Source organism: Saimiri boliviensis, chromosome 13 (assembly GCF_048565385.1).
Source record: "Saimiri boliviensis isolate mSaiBol1 chromosome 13, mSaiBol1.pri, whole genome shotgun sequence".
In the NCBI taxonomy this organism is placed as follows: Eukaryota; Metazoa; Chordata; class Mammalia; order Primates; family Cebidae; genus Saimiri; species Saimiri boliviensis.
Genome location: NC_133461.1, coordinates 105189634 through 105203152, shown reverse-complemented (window position 1 = coordinate 105203152; position 13519 = coordinate 105189634). Strand labels below are relative to the sequence as shown.

Sequence of the window (13519 nt, the reverse complement as noted above, 5' to 3'; positions counted from 1 at the left end):
AAGGAACAAAAGGCTCTGTTACATATCTATTTCTCCATGTACTTTACTGTACGTCATGTTGTTTCTTCTCTCTCTTGGCTGCAGCTCATGTTAAATTGACTAGTTAGGCTTCCTTGTTTCTCCCTTCATCCTCACATTTTAAATTTATCCTCAACTAATTTTTTTTCTCACAGATCTCATTTCTTTAGTGACTGGTCTTTCGGTCCATATGTGTCTTCATTATCAGCATATTTAGTTATGGCTTTCTCTTTAGTTATCTATGTGTGGCTTTCATTCAACAATTACTGCCCACAAGATTTACTGTTTTTTTTTTTTTCTTTTCTTTGGAAGAGCTGAATTTATGCACTTCTTTATCTTTTTGACAAACAGAATAAAAGCAATGAATACTATTTGCAATGCCAACCCACTTAAATAAGGTACTACTATAAACTAAATTCTCATTTTCCCCCACAAGAAGTGATGTATGCAAATAATTACCTCCTGCATATGCCCATAATGAATTATTTTCTCATGTTTTTTAGCTCACAATAAAGTAGTTATGCCAGAAAAATAAAGTTTAGAATTTGTGAAAAATCACTTTGTGTTCTGAAAATCAGTTTAGCTAAAATCCAAAGAATGATTTCAGGTTAAGCTGTGGCCAAATGTATCATTCTGTGGTATATCTGGATGTGCAAAATCGTAAGGGGAGTTAGAAATAAACAGTTTGAATTGTAGTTTTTATTGAAATTGAAACTTGAAAAGATAATGCTGGGATTTTCGTATGTTTATGTATTTTGATTGCCCAATAAAGATCTACAATGAATAGTTGAAGAAAAAAACATGGGGAGTAGTAACTATGTAGGACTGTAATAACAATTTAGGTTAGTGTTGTAGTAAGTGGAAGTCATTTTCAAAAAGAGAACACACTGAGCACTTTTGTGGCAGCCATATTTACAGCAGCAGAAATATAAAAAACACGTGGTGTATTCGAATGTTATGACCGTGGAGAGAAACGCGAGGGGCCTGACTTTTCACTACAAGCAGGTAGTGCATAGTTTTACTGGCACCGATAGAAGTCAGAAGACATGGTAGCATCCTGGTTCTGCCACTTACTAGGTATGGGACCTTGGGAAGAATTCTTTGACTATCATTGACCTCATTCGTAAAAATGGTACTAATGGTACCTCTCAGGTATGTGTTATGAACAAAAGTAGTGGGAAATGTAAACACATTTGTAAACTGGAAAATATGTTTACAAATGTGAGACAAAATGATCACAGCAGTATTCAGTGACTTAGTAAAACTCGAAGCAAGTTTTGGTAAACCTGAAGGATGATAAAATGGCCATAGCATCAAGAAAAGAATGGGAAAGGAGGCAATGGCATGGGGATTTTAAAGAAATTTTCAGTGTTTTGACCTAGAATTTATTTTGGTTATAGATCACAAACTGTGCTAGTCAGTGAGACGCTGAATATACAAGATGACATCTTATGCTGTCGTAGTAGGAACAGAAAAAGAGAGAGCAAATGCTTCTCACTATAAATGCTTTCTATAAAGAAAATAGAAAATGTTAGAAGATAGCAAGGAAGTTTGTAGTTAGTAAGGGAATGGCAGAGGAATGGAAATCTGTGGTCAGAGAAGACTCTCTGAGTGTGGTATTTAAGCTGCCAACTAAAGGATGAGAAAGAGCCAGCCATGTGAAAGTCTAAGAGGAGGAAATTCTGAAAGGCGAGAACAAAGGATCACATCTATTCATTATTTTGCTCTTAACACCCTGGAATGGGCAGAAAGCCATCATCATAATTATTTTTTATGATTATAGTATGTACAACAAATGTGAAATAGAATCCTGAGACATTTCAGATGCTTCCTATTTTTTTTCCTTTTAAAGAAAGCTTGCTACACTTCTGAAGTTTGTTTTCTCTCTCGCTCGCTCGCTCTCTCGCTCTCTCTCCTTTCCTTTCCTTTCCTTTCCTTTTCTCTTCTTTCTTCACAGGGTCTCACTTTGTTGCCTGTGCTAAACTGCAGTAGTGCAATTTCAGCTCACTGCGGCCTTGACCTTCCAGGGTAATGTGATCCTTCCATCTCAGTGTTCTGAGTATCTGGGATTACAGGCTTGCATCACCATGCCCAGCTAATTCATATGTCTTTTGCACAGATGGGGTTTGGCCATTTTTCCCAGGAAGGTTTCAAACTCCTGGGCTCAAGCAATCCACTCACCTTGGCCCCCCAAAGTCTTGAGATTAAAGGTGTGACCCACTGCCCCTTGCCTGATGATGGCAGCCAATCACCATGACACGTGTATGTCTATGTAACAAACCTGCATGTTCTACACATATACCTCAGAACCTAAAGTATAATAAAAAAAATAGTTGCACAGTTGATCACATATTTGCTTGCTTTTATTTAAACATATAAATTTTATTATTACATTATCATTCTATTCTATCAGAATATTCTATTCTACCATTTTTTTCTATCAGTAAAGATTTTATCAAAAAATACGTAGATTTTATCAAGTCTTTGTTTACCTAAATGAAGCATCTTCTATGGTGTTCTATTGATGCTCCGTATGACATATTTCCAAGTTTTCTATCATAACTATCTTACTGAAATATTTATATGAGGATATTTAATTTTTAAAAATATTCTAAGTATTATATCAAGAGATATATTTATATATATTTTATATATGTGCATGTATGTATATGTAAGTTTTTGAGATGGAGTCTTGCTCTTTCACTCAAGCTGGAGTGCAGTGGTGCGATCTCTGCTCACTGCAACCTCCACCTCCTGGGTTTAAGCAATTATCGTCTCATCCTCCCAAGTAGCTGGGACTACAGGTGCACACTACCAATCCAGGCTAATTTTTAAATTTTTGGTAGAGACAGGGTATCACTGTATTGGTCAGGCTGCTCTCAAACTCCTAACCTCAGGTAATCCACTTGCCTCGGCCTGCCAAAGTGCTAAAATTACAAATGTGAGCCAAAGTACCTGGCATGCATATATATATATGGATATATATGATATATATATATATGGATATATATGAATGATATATATGATGTATATATATGATATATATGATATATATTTACATATATATAAAACATATGTTTTATGTGTGTGTGCGTGTGTGTGTGTACATATATATATATATATATATATATATATATTTTTTTTTTTTTTTTTTGTGGCAGAGTCTTACTCTGTCAACATGTGCCAGGCTGGAGTGCAGTGGCACAATCTAGGCTCACTGCAACCTCTGCCTCCTGGGTTCAAGCAACTCTCCTACCTCAGCCTCCTGAGTAGCTGGGTCTACAGGCTTGCACCACCACACCCAGATAATTTTTGTATTTTTTAGTAGAGATGGGGTTTACCATGTTTGTCAGGATGGTCTCGATCTCTTAACATTGTGATACGCCCGCCTCAGCTTCCCAAAGTGCTGGGAATACAGGTATGAGCTACTGCACTCGGCTGCCAATATGTATTTTTTAAATGTTTTCTTATTTTTGGTGGAGATTGCAAAGTAGAGTTAGGTACTTTGAAGCTAGTTCCTGACTGAAATGTGCGCATGCTAATATTTTGTCTGTGAATGTTTCCTTTGGGCTGCCATGCTTGGATAAGCAAGCCAATAAACACATGAAGGTAACAGCTGAGGCTGCTCTAGAAAGTGTAGATGACATTCTCTACTGGAATGCTTTGGTTTTCAGTACATGCTTCTCTTATTTTTTAAGTCAAATTAGTTTTAAAATACTAAATTGAAATTTGGGGGACAGAGTCTTGTTCTGTTGCCTAGGCTGGAGTGCAGTGGCATGATCTTGGCTCGCTACAGTCTCCACCTCCCAGCCTCAAGTAATCCTCCCACATCAGCCTCCCAGGTAGCTGGGACTACAGGCACATGCCACAATGCCATTTTTTTTTTTTTTTTTTTTTTTTTTTTTTTTTGTAGATACAGGTTCTCATTATGTTGCCCAAGCTCATCTAACTCCAAGCTCAAGCAATCCACCTACCTTGCTTTTGCAAAGGGCTGGGATTCTTAGAGTGAGCCACCAAGCTTGGGTAAACTGAGATTTATTTAAGTAAATTGGTTAGTGCTGGGTGTGGTGGTGCACATTGGTTATCCCAACACTTTGGTAGGCGGAAGTGAAAGGATAACTTAAGACCAGGAGTTTGGGCTGGGAGCGGTGGCTCATCCCTGTAATCCCAGCACTTTGGGAGGCTGAGGTGGGTGGATCGTGAGGTCAAGAGATCAAGACCATCCTGGCCAGCATGGTGAAACCCTGTCTCTACTAAAATACAAAAACAAATTAGCTGGGTGTGGTGACATATGCCTGTAGTCCCAGCTACTCAGAAGGCTGAGGCTGGAGAATTGCTTGAACCTGGGAGGCAGAGGTTGCAGTAGGCTGAGATCATGCCACTGCATTCCAGCCTGGTGCCTGGTGACAGAGCAAGACTCTGTAAAAAAAAAAAAAAAAAAAAAAAGAAAAAAAAACAAACCCACAACACGAGGAGTTTGAGACCAGCCTGGGCAATATAGTGAAACCTTGTCTCTACAAAAATAACAAAAAGTAACCTAGCATGATGGTACAAAGCTGTAGTTTCAGCTACTGAGGAAGTTGAGGTGGGAAGACTGCTTGAGGTCGGGAAGTTGAGATTGCAGTGAGCCATAATCATGCCACTACATTCCAGCTCTCGGTGACAGTGAGACCCTATTTCAAAAAAAGAAAAAAAAAATGATAAAGTCTTTATGCAACTCATTATAATTTTTTACATGGAAACTCATGCTTGGTATTACCTCAGCAGTGTGTTCCTGAGAAAGTGTCAGAGACTTTACCTGGACCTGCCAATGGAAAAAACAAAAACACGGCATAGTCAATGTAAAGAAGGTAAGATTACTATTTTATTTAAAAAGTCATTTGATGGAATTTTTTTTTAAGTATGAGCCCTAATCAAATAGCTAAAGAAAGTGTTTTATTAAATGTATTATAAGTATCGGAGAAGTAAAATGGTGATAAGTTGTGTATCTAATCAGGGGTCAGCAGTTGAGTCTATTAGAGTACCATTAAAGGAGCTGAATTATTAGTTCCCATTTTAAGATACTCTAAAATCTGAGGCAAGTCAGGAAAGAGGGAAGAGGAAATGAAAGAGAAAGAATGAGGGGGGGGCCGAGCACGGTGGCTCAAGCCTGTAATCCCAGCACTTTGGGAGGCCGAGGCGGGTGGATCACGAGGTCAAGAGATCGAGACCACCCTGGTCAACATGGTGAAACCCCGTCTCTACTAAAACTACAAAAAATTAGCTGGGCATGGTGGCGTGTGCCTGTAATCCCAGCTACTCAGGAGGCTGAGGCAGGAGAATTGCTTGAACCCAGGAGGCAGAGGTTGCGGTGACCCGAGATTGCGCCATTGCACTCCAGCCTGGGTAACAAGAGCGAAACTCCGTCTCAAAAAAAAAAAAAAAAAGAGGGTAGTAAAGTCAAATTGATTTGTAGAAGGAAGAGCAGGGTGACAGAAATAGGAAAGAAGGTAACATCAGCTTCCAGCACCCAGCACCAAAATGTGTCAGAGAATTAGGGTAACATCTTCCTGCTCTTGCTGTCATTCTATTGGAGAGGCATTAAAAATTGAGGTACCTCACAACACAGACCTGTTTTATCTACCACAGATGAATATCACCCTAAATGGTCAGCCATGTATGGCCATAATTTAGTTTTATAGAAAATGTTATAACTTCACCAGATAGTATCATATAGGCCAAATTAACATAATTGAATAGTTTCATGTGATTTATGGAGAGGAAGTTAGAGAAGGGATAGCCTGATTAAAAGTTTATTAGAAACATTATGGCTTATAATGCAGAATTAAATTCAGGGACTTAACAGGGAAGAAATTGAGGCTAAGTTCTAGATGGGTAATTAAGGTAAATGTGGAAGCACATTAGTGTAGAGCAGGGCATCCAAATTTTCATGAATTAGTTGAAGAGCTTCTGGAAAATGGACATTGTCCTTCAGCACCTGTGGGATTCGGCCCTTCTCAGGAGTAATCACGTGGTGTTGGTGCTGTTCCTTGGACACAGCTCTGAATAACAAGGAAATAGCCTTCCTTTAGAGAAATCTGGAAAAAGAACAGTTGGACAGCAATTTAAAAAAATAACAGAATCAAGGGAAGGCATTAATCTTTTATTTCTGAAGTAGGATTCTAGCTGCAGAGGAAGCAAAATGAGATGAAAATATAAATTATTGGTGTATACTACTGCTGAATACAGATGAAAAAAGTGGTGGCAATTATCCATAAAAAGCAGTTAGGAAGAGAAGCATCAGGATGACAGATCTAAAGATTACTTTGCAAAGGAAGACGGATTGTGAAAGGGCAAGGAGCGGGGAAGAAGAAAGTGTGTTGGGGGACTTTGGAGTTAAAACCAAGGAAGCTTCAGACACCTCACTTCCAGTTCCTTGGGCATATGCCCAGTCTAGCAAAAGTGGGTATTGCTGTGGAGAGTACTGGAGGCAGGAGGGAGTGCTGGAATTGGGGTAAACCACAGCAGCTAGTTTCTCTTCATAACTGTCAGGCCTCAGAGCAAGAAGTTTCATTGACATGAGTGAATAAGATATAATTAAGTTGCATTTTGGCTAATTTTTTGGGAGGTCAGCCAGTTCTTTGATATGATGGCTCTTTTATAAAAGTCATTTACAGAGTAAGATGACATGCCAAACTTAGCTAATTTTAGAAGCAGTCATACTACAAAATTTATTCTCTGAATACCAAAATTGTCATTTTCTAGGAACACTGCACTGATCTTGAAATATAAAAGTTTATTCTTTTCTATCAGGACTGTGGCAATTCAATGTTTTCTTTTTTATTTTGATATTGAACGCTTATTCTAAATGGTTTATTTGATGTGTTTTAAGTCTTGTTCGAGTGGATCAACAAACTCTTAAGGTCAAACGAGAGGATATGAGAAATGTAGGTGTTTCAGTAGCCACGTGGGCATAGGAAAAAGAGAATTTTGAGAAACTGTTATTTCATAAGTGTGTATGATAGCTGATCAATTTATAACACTTTCTTTGATGAGAGGTGAATCACACATTCACCTGAACTTGCATCCCAACTGTGTATTTCCTAAGTGACAGGACAAGGGGAAGCACATGATAAATACTTGTGGTGTTCTGGCATCAATGCCTCTGATGTTTAAAGTTTAAATACTCTGTAGCATTCTCCATCAGCCTTGACATTGATTCTCTCAGGTTATGATTTGCTCCACTGTTTAATGACCCCTTTTATCCTTATCAGCCCAATGTGTTCACATTAATATCCATACTTTTCTATTTTAGTTATAGGCATTTGAAACAATCTCTTTTGAAATATAAACTTTGTGATTTAAGAATCCTATATTCCTATTTTACTCAGTATATTTCCATCACATTGCTGTCCTGGGCAAAGAAAAGATGATGCCAAAAAGAACGCTCAAAACCTTAAGTAATTGTTTTCATAGCCAAGCATGAGGACAGCTTGATACCAACCCTGCATGAATGTTTGGTTGGCCCCGTCATACCTACATATAACTGATGACACATCCTCTTTGCTTTGTAGGGCCTCCTGAATAACATCCTTCCTTGAAGGTAATTATATATATTTATTTTTAATTACTAACTTTATATTGTATAAAATATATTTGATTTATTAATTATTTTCTTTTAAAACTCATTCCCCTTACCACTGAAATGGAAGATCCTGTTGTGAGAGAAGCAGTACAAAGAAAGAATGTACAGACATGGAGAGCAGGTACATTTTCAATACAAATGGAATGCTGCAAATAAGTACATTACATTATTGAAAGTACTCACATTCTTCTTACTCCTAATTCTTTTTATTATAAGTTGAATGGAAAGCATTGACATCAATGTTATTGTTGTTATCCATATTTCAATAAAAATAAATTTACAAGTGTAAGAAATCAAGATTTTAAAAATGTGAGTTTTAACTCATCTATTTCTATTTTAATATTTTGAATAGCATAACATTTCCAATACGGAATTTTTATACTTGTCAGGGATTCAAAGCAGTGAATTTCGAGACTCTGAGATATTTCCAGTGTCTTATGTGCTAGTTAGAATTCTGGTATTTACCTAAAGGAATGCTTTACTTAGATGTCAGTTTCTGTATTAACGTTAGAGACTTCGTGTTAATGTTACTACACCAATGATCTGAACCCAATGAGATGTTCTAACAAGTAGACTGTGCATGCATGTGGGTATGGTTGTGTTTGTGGCATCTTTGAGTATTAAAAACTAGGAAAGTAATCATTCATTCATAACTGGAAGATAGTCTTTGGTGGTTTTGAGACTTTTTGGTATAAAAGGTTTTTTTCAAAAATAATTACATAGAGGCGACCAACATCATGAACATCATTGAGGCTACCAACATCATTGGCTGTTTTCCATTTCAATACCCTTTTGATTTAACTGTACTGTGATGCTCAGAAATAATATGCACAATTTTATTTGTGTCCTAAAATGGAAGGTGAGTGGTTCTATACCTTACATATCTTTCTGCCACTTTCTTTTGTGTACTTTGTATTCTATTTTCCACATGTATCCACATTGATAAGGTTAGCTCTGGTTTAATTCATTTTACCCTTTTCATTGTATTTCCTTATACCACTCTACCACATTTAATTAGACTCTCCTGTTGCTGATAAATGAAGAAAGAAAAAAAGAAAAAAAAATAGGCTGGGTATGGTGGCTCACACCTGTGATCCCAGCACTTTGGGAGGCGGAGGGGAGTGGATCATGAGGTCAGGAGATCAAGACCATCCTAGCCAATATAGTGAAATCCCATCTCTATTAAAATATAAAAAATTAGCTGGGCATGGTGGCACGTGCCTGTAGTCCCAGGTCTACAGGAGACTGAGACACAGAAATCGCTTGAACCCGGGAGGCGGAGGTTGCAGTGAGCCAAAATTGTGCCACTGCACTCCAGTCTGGCAGCAGAGCAAGACTGTCTCAAACAAAAAGAGAAAAGGAAAAATAATGTCAGATTAAACGGGGCTTTTGTTTTAATCAGTTTGTGTCTGTGAATATTTACTAAATGAGAGTTTAAGGCTGAGAAGTTCAGAATGCAAGCATGCACCACCATATTTTACAAATGCCCTTAGAATTATGACTCATGAGCCTTTAGCCTATGAAGTTATAACAATTCATTTCTCTAAAGAAGTTTACTGTTCTCTTAAAAAAAAAAAAAAAAGACTGAAAATAGCAAATGACATTCTTATTTGACCTCTTATACATTCTTGAATGAAACTGCAACTTACGTCAAAATTCACAACCAGCGTTTTGAACAATAATTTGTGAATGTCTTGTGATCATGAGCCCTTGAGGATGAAATGGCCTTTCAAGTTTTACTTTTGCATTTTTTGCTTTTCTTGACTTGTCTTACAAAAGCTTAAATTCAACAGTTTTATTTCTACAGAAAGCAAGAATATAATTTTTTAATATATTTCTGTTCTGTCTCATGGCAGTGAGAACTCTTGAGATCTAGTGTGGACCTAGACTTATTTTTACACGGGAACAATTAGGTTTGTTTCTTTGTTGTTGTTGAGACAGAGTCTTGTTCTGTGATGTGGTTCAGAGTGGATAAGCTCTTAAAGCAGTCATCTTTCCAGTGGCTCTTTGTGTGGGAGGTAAAATGGCAGGTGAATTTGGGCCTTGTCATATGTAGGGCAGAGCACATAGCTACAACTAAGTGAAACACCCAGCCCCTTCCCCAAGAGTACTGGCCAGAGTAACACATCTCTTGAGCTCTTCTCCACTGGCAGCTGGAAATTCTTTGCAAGAATCCCTGTTTCTTGTCTGATTCCTATGTTTTGCTGACTTCTGGTGATAGGGCAACAGTTTTAACTGAAGAGCTAGAGATAATGTGTTGTGTTAAAATGAGTAAGTGCAATAGTTCCCCCTTCACTGTGGGAGATACATTCAAAGTCCCCCAGTGAATGCTTGAAAGCACAAATAGTACTGAATCACTCACTGGTTTTTTTCCTATAGTTATATATCTTTGTTAAAGTTTAATTTATAAATTAGGTGCAGTAAGAAATTAACAATGAAAAATAAAATGAAAAATTATAGTAATGTGCTGTAATAAAAATTATTTGAATGTAGTCTCTTAAAATGTATGGTTGTCACCCTTTTTCCTGTGACGACGTGAAGTGATACAATGCCTATGTAATGAGATGAAGTGAGTTGAAGGCATTGTCATATAGTGTTAGGCCACTATTCACCCCTGACTCTAAGTTGGAAAAAAGATTATCAGCTTTGAGTGTTCCTAGACCTTCAGGCCTCAATGATGTTGATGGCTGGATGCAGGAGGAGACCATGTTGATGACTAATGGCTGGACAGCACGTGCAGTGTGAATTCACTGGACAAAGGAATGATTCACATCCTGGGATGAATAGAGGGCAATAGCTCAAGACTTTATTGTGCTTCTCAGACAGGGATACTAACACTTAGGACTTGTTTATTTCTGGAGTTTTCAATGTAATATGTTTGGAGTACAGTTAACTGTTAGTAGCTGCAACCACATAATTCAAAACTACAGATGTAAAATCTGTGTTTGGACCTTGACTCATTTCTTGGTGTACAATTCTTAAATTCCTTAGAATTTTCAAAGTGATGTCTTTTGGTATGCTAATGATTGATGACTGAAAGCTAGATGGATTCAGGATGGGAACTGGTCACCAACCTGAAGACATGACTGATTAGAGCAGGCTTCCCCAAACTGCGGCCCCGAGGCCATTTTCCCGGCCCCCTGCCGCACTTCAGGAAGGGGAACCTCTTTCATTGGTGGTCAGTGAGAGGAGCACAGTATGTGGCGGCCCTCCAACGGTCTGAGGGACAGTGAACTGGCCCCCTGTGTAAAAAGTTTGGGGATGCCTGGATTAGAGGGTTGAGACCTTCTTTTTCACTCAGCAAACTCTGGGGAGTAGAGGAGGGCTGAAGGTTGTCAATCACCAACAGCCAGTGATTAATTAGTGATGCCTATGTATTGAAGCTTTCATAAAGACCCAAAGGGACTGGGCTTGGAGAGCTTCCAGATGGCTGCATACATGGAGGTTCCTGGAGGGTGGTGTGTCCTGAGAGGGCATGGAATCTCTGTGCCACTATCCCCATACTTAACACTATGCATCTCTTCATCTGTACCTTTTGTAATGTCATTCATAGTAAGCTGGTAAGGTGTTTCCCTGAGTACTTAAAAGCCGTTCCAGCAATTCAATTTAACCCAAAGAGGGAGTCCTGGGAACCCCAATTTGAAGCCGACTGGTCAGAAGTTCTGGAGTTTCAGACTTAGGACTGATGCAGAGAGGCAGTCTCATGGGACTGAGCCCTTTACCTGTAGAATCTGATACGATCTGCAGAGTGTGAGAACTGAATTAGATGACACCCAGTTTGTGTCATCTGCAGAAGTGATTACTTGCTAGTTGGTGGGGAAAACCTCTCCACATGTTTGGTCACAGAAGCCTTCTTTGTTGATGATTGTTGCTGTGGTGAGAGAGTAGAGAAAAACATGGCAAGTGTGTCTTTTTCAACATAGAGTGGATAAGGGGTACTACTGTTTACTCTGTTTTAACTGTCCTCTCATATTTTGGTCCAGAAATCATGCCGTTTGACACTGGTCACTCATTCCATCCGTTCTGCTAACAATACCATTTTTAGCCAATCTCATAGGATTTGGCTAGGATGACTTGTATACTACAGTTCACTTGTCGATATCAAATTTTGATAAATTTATTCTTTGCATTTAATAAATACAAAGTAAGGGAAGTAAGAGTTCTTACTGCATTAATTACATACCAATAGATATAATTTATATTAATCCTAATAAGGTCCCAGGTATGCTCTCAAATGAATGCTTTATAACAAAGCATAAGTCCTATAAAGAAAAATTATTTAAATCATGTACACAACTGTGCATACTTTTTAAAAATGAAGATAGTCTTGCTATGTTTCCTAAAGCCTCAAACTTGTGGGTTTCTCAAGTGATCCTCCTTCCTCAGCTTCCCAAATACTTGAAATTACAGGCATGCATCACTGTACTTTCTTAGGTTTTAATATTCTATACATTATTGATTTAAAATGCATTTTACCTATTCCCTTAATAGATTCTGGGAGTTCTGATGAATCTGCAGTCAGGTAGGATTTTACAGATTTAAAAAATTAAGTTAACTAAGAAAATATAGATGGAAGAAACTAGTATTATTGAGTGTTGTATTCTGGGCTAACCACCCTATTGTGTGCTATAAATTTATCTCATAAAGCCATCACAACATTATAACCTACTGTTTATTAAATAGGCAACCATGGTTTAGAGAGGTTGATTAATTGGATCATAATCCCATAGTTCACAAAGCAGCTGACCCACAGTTTGACTGTCAGCCTATCTGGCTGTCAAATCTTTTATGTTGCTCCTCAGTACAGACTGATGGAGATACCTGTGCAGTGCTTTGATCAATGTAAGGTCTGAATAAGATTAGTCAGATTAATTTTAATTAATGTCTAAATTAATGAGTTTTAAAAAGTTAAACTTTCGGCTGGGCGCGGTGGCTCACACCTGTAATCCAAGCACTTTGGTGGCCAAGGTGGGCGGATCACCTGAGGTCGGGAGTTCAAGACCACCCTGACCAACATGGTGAAACCCCGTCTTAAAAAAAAAAAAAAAAAAAAAAAAAAGTTAAACTTTCAATTTAAGTTACTTTTAGAAATGAGGTTAGTCATTGAGTCTGTCCTAATAAATCTGACAATTTTTGTGGTAACCAGCATCTTCAGAATCTTTTTTTTTTTTTTTTTTTTTTTAAATTAACCATCAAAGCCTTTAGGGCAGAGTAAAGGTTTGGCCATAGGGCTGGAAGCTTTACAAAACCAATATTTGGCAAGTCTTGGAGAGAAATTATTTAACTTCCCAGTTTTGTTTTCTCTTTAGGCTAGTATTTCTGCCTACTTCCATAATGCTTTATTATTATTATTCTTTTTCCATGACTTTTCTTCCTTGGTGTTTCTTTTGCTATGTTTTCAAATTCTGCTGGTTACGTATTCCCAATTTTCCTATAGACAGAACCAAAAGCACATCAAATTACAGAAATTTAAGGAATCTTAGGACTAATGAAAATATCTTCAATCTGTGTTGAATGTTCTGGTCAAATGATTTTCTAGATAGAGAACTTGAGACTCAAAGAGATTAGGATGCTTTTTGGACATAAGATGTGGAAGAAATGAGATCTGAACTCCTTTTAAAGCCCAAAACTCTTCCTTCTTTTGTTATTCCATTCACTTTTGTTGTTGTTGTTTTTTGACATAGTTTCACTCCCGTTGCCAGACTGAAGTGCAATAGCACAATCTCGGCTCACTGCAACCTTCAACTCCCAGGTTCAAGTAATTCTCCTGCCTCAGCCTCCTGAGTATCTGGGATTAGAAGCAGGTGCCACCATGCCCAGATAATTTTGTATTTTTAGTAGAAATGGGGTTTCTCCATGTTGGTCAGGCTGGTCTCA

At 37.9% G+C, this 13519-nt stretch overlaps 1 protein-coding gene and 1 long non-coding RNA gene across 10 annotated transcripts in view; one reads left to right on the top strand and one right to left on the bottom strand.

The window, feature by feature from the left end:
* Nucleotides 1–4869, top strand: part of LOC104650276 (serine protease-like protein 51) — a 90470-nt gene extending 85601 nt beyond the window's left edge. For 5 of the 8 annotated variants that reach the window (XM_074384150.1, XM_074384151.1, XM_074384156.1 and 2 more), the window contains one exon: nucleotides 4783–4868. The gene's annotated coding sequence lies outside the window, so the exon portion shown is untranslated. Of the gene's footprint in view, nucleotides 1–4782 lie in introns of all 8 variants that reach the window. The other 3 variants (XM_074384155.1, XM_074384154.1, XM_074384152.1) reach the window with 3 other exon arrangements.
* Nucleotides 4512–13519, bottom strand: part of LOC141579932 (uncharacterized) — a 52424-nt gene continuing 43416 nt past the window's right edge. Inside the window, exons 4-6 of one of the 2 annotated variants that reach the window (XR_012513318.1) lie at nucleotides 11365–11513; nucleotides 4778–6095; nucleotides 4512–4691 (exon numbers count right to left, since the gene is read on the bottom strand). This is a non-coding gene — a long non-coding RNA (uncharacterized LOC141579932). Of the gene's footprint in view, nucleotides 4692–4777; nucleotides 6096–10426; nucleotides 11514–13519 lie in introns of those variants that run through there. The other variant, XR_012513317.1, reaches the window with a different exon arrangement.